The following is a 3431-nucleotide window of genomic DNA, read 5'->3' as shown; positions in this document are numbered from 1 at the left end:
ATTCATAGCGTTGTTATAATTTCTTGTAATTCAATTTTAAATATTTGTTATAATTAACTAGTAACACCACAGATTGACTAACCTGCAATACACAATAATGTTAATGTAGGCCTATAATGACTTGCTTCAACCGAAAGTAGCGATGTCTGAACGTGAGAAAGTTGATTAAAAATTACAGACTTCCGCCGTCATCGCTCAATCTAAAATGGGATGGTATTGACGTAGAGAATGAGTATATTATTAAACTGTGCGTCGTTTTGTTTGCCAATCAATCCACCACGCAAACGCATTATATATCTTGAGCCGGTTGGATATAATTACAATAAATATGTTGCTAGGTAATTATTAAAATACAATCAACCCATGTAATTGCTAAAGAGAATATTCATTATATAATTAAATATTTTGATGTTGTTTTGAAAAGAATTCTTAAAAGTGGTAATGTTCTTATTTTAATTTACATTATGCAGTTTACACCGCTGTTATTTAATTCTGAATGCCTGATAATTTACACTACATCATTACATTGTTATTATAATTTCAATGTTTTATTTTAAAGTATTTTAATTAAATTGTAATCTGACTTGGTTTATCTTCAATTTGTTAGGATCTTCCTTTATAGAATGAGAAAAATATATTATCTAATCATTGGGGGGGGGGGGTTCACACAACCATTTTTCCTAACTGGGGTAGTTTTGTACATTGATTTAAAACAGACAGGAATGGAAAAAAGCTAGTGTTCGCCTGCACAGCAGTCGAATAATAATGATGAATACATTGATGTTCATTATGACATGATCGGTTTACATTTCTTTATAATTGTACAGTTGCCAGCATTACAATGAATATTGCTAAACATATTCAGGCAGGATAACATATACAGACAAGATGGTAACGCTAATCTATAATGACCCTTCAAAGATAAAACACAATATACACATACAAGATTGCTATCTAAAACAATACAATCGTGATTCTCAAACATATTTTTTAGGTGGCAACCCACTTTCATACTCCATATTATTCTTTGGCGACCCAAGGCATGCTATTGTCATGTTAACTGTGTTGATTACTTAGGCCTACTTTACCTGCCACAAGCTCATTAAAATCATAATGCTATAATTTTCGGAAATATTGCCCTGTGTTTTTTTTTTAAATCTTTGCTGTGTTATTTGATATATAAAGCACTTGCTTCTTATTTTATCAAATAAAGATAATACTGTTGTATTCTACTGTCAACATCGGCTAAATACAAAATAGCTGTGATCAATCGTATCGATTGTTTTTTGACTCAGCGAAATACATTAGGCATTTGTTAACGTGTGCGGAATATTTACTACACCCGTAAATTTGAAATGTTTAATGTAAAGCAATAAAACAATGACGAATTTTGAATTGTGAGTATGAGGGACGCGTTCAGTAATAGGCATGAGTGATACTTTTTTAGACGTAGTTCCTCAAACTGAGATTGCATATTTCATACAGGGTTAGATTTTACGTTTATAAAGAATATTTAAAAATATATATTTAGTTTTTCTGTCAATTGATTAGGATGTTAATTTTGTACCCATTAGTTTTATTAATTTTTACAACATGAATATTAATTTATTATTTTAATACAATTCTTGATTATTATTGTTAATAAAAATACATTGATTTGCATAAAAATAATTTAAAAATATTTAACGTAAAGTGCAGCATTTACTATCAATATATTATCAGATATACAATGGTGTTTTTTTTTTGTATTTTGAAATATTTATTCTTAAACATTTTGTTTACTGATGTTTCACACTGCCTGTATATTCAAGTAAAGAACCGTTATAAGCTATATGATTTTTTTTTATTATCATTAAAATTTGTATCATTTTAGCTGAAAGATTTGATTTAATTTATTAAAATCTTGAAAATTGTTCTTTTGAACAGATATGAATATTGACAAAACGAAGGAGAAATTATTATATCTGTGCGTCGCAGATTACAAATTGATGTGTGCTGACTATGCAAACGTGTTCTCCTATTGTTTAGTATTTCTTATTACGATCGATCGGCTATACACAAATCCATATCAAAGCATCCGTAATTGGTTTAATGAATGGGTTGCCAGGTAACTTTAAAACTAATAACTGATATTAATGATTAAAATTTCGTACATATTTCTTTCGAGTTTTAGAGCAAGAAGAAGCTCAGATTCGGTAAATGGCCGAGAAAGATTGTTGTTACTGGAAACTGCTCGGTACATAATTTAATACAAGATTCCGCTTTTATTTAAATTGTTCAACATCAACATTTTCTTCTGGATAATAAAAAGAATGAATGATTAATTTTCAAAGTGAAGCGAATGATAATGGACCTTTCCACAGTGTCAATCTTACTCAACAACTGACCAGGGGCAAGGAATATGCGAATGTCTTACAAAAATATCATGTTGACGTGTGGCTACACTGTGGTTTTTTTTTAAACCTTAGCAACAATATTCAATGGAAAGGGCTTAGCGGAATCTTAGCTTGATCAAAATTTAAATTAATTGCGGTCACTGCGTCTGTGACAGTGTAGGATTTCTAGGCAGCATGGTCTACTATAAGGAAATTGAAATTTGAAATGTTAGTGTACTGAACTCGCGAATCACCACCAGAAGGACCCCACTGGAAATAAGTCTTCTTTAAGACTTTCGTGGGCTATCCTTGGTGTTTACACCGAATAAATCCAATCCAATCCAATCTAGAATATGAATATGGAGTTTCGTCAAATTTGGCTCTTTCCCAAAATTTGCCGAAGAATGGACCATACAGTGTATCAAATATGTGCTTCCTAATATTTTGTGTAAATCTAAAGTGGGGTGTGGATGTGAGTAGCAAAAAAAAAGGATTTAAGGGCAAACACTACACCAGATATTTTAAAAACTGGTCAACTGACGATCTGAATACAACTTTTGGGAAAGTTTAACCAAGTTACAAGGAAGACAGTATTATTGTGTGGGTGACGATTCAGTTTAGGGTGTAAATTTGAAGGTCATTTAAATTTCTAATTTCCCAGACCTAAACTCTGAACAACCTAATCAATGGGTGAAAACGAAACTTTCTATAATATTTTATAATGGTCCAATAAAGAAATGAATAAATTTTTGTGACGATCCGGCGTAGGGTATGAATATGAGGACCATTTAAAATATATGTCCCAGACCAGATATAATTTTCCTAAACTAATCAACTGTTCCGAATGAAACTTTCGTGAAAGTTTAACCAAGTTACAAGTCAAAATTATTAATTGTTGGTGAAGATCCAATTCGGGTGTGAATTTGAGGACCATGAACCCAGAGCTAAATATCTCTAAAAACTCATCAAAAAATCTAATGAAACTTTGTAGAATGGTTTGTCATTGTCCAATAAAGAAATTATTACATTTTGGTGACGATCTGGTGTATGGTGTGG

At 31.2% G+C, this 3431-nt stretch overlaps 1 protein-coding gene across 2 annotated transcripts in view; it reads right to left on the bottom strand.

Moving 5' to 3' along the window:
- The window catches only part of LOC117110510, a 37999-nt gene extending 37755 nt beyond the window's left edge, over positions 1-244 (bottom strand). For both annotated transcript variants that reach the window (XM_033253255.1, XM_033253258.1), the window contains exon 1: positions 83-244. The gene's annotated coding sequence lies outside the window, so the exon portion shown is untranslated. The remainder of the gene's footprint in view (positions 1-82) is intronic.
- Positions 245-3431: the final 3187 nt, after the last annotated feature.

The sequence above is a fragment of the Anneissia japonica genome, unplaced genomic scaffold (genome assembly GCF_011630105.1).
Source record: "Anneissia japonica isolate Jap-2015-1 unplaced genomic scaffold, ASM1163010v1 scaffold3040_len1308831_cov196, whole genome shotgun sequence".
NCBI classification, from domain to species: Eukaryota; Metazoa; Echinodermata; class Crinoidea; order Comatulida; family Comatulidae; genus Anneissia; species Anneissia japonica.
The sequence above is the reverse complement of the archived record's forward strand: the minus strand, read 5'-3'. Positions and strand labels throughout refer to the sequence as shown.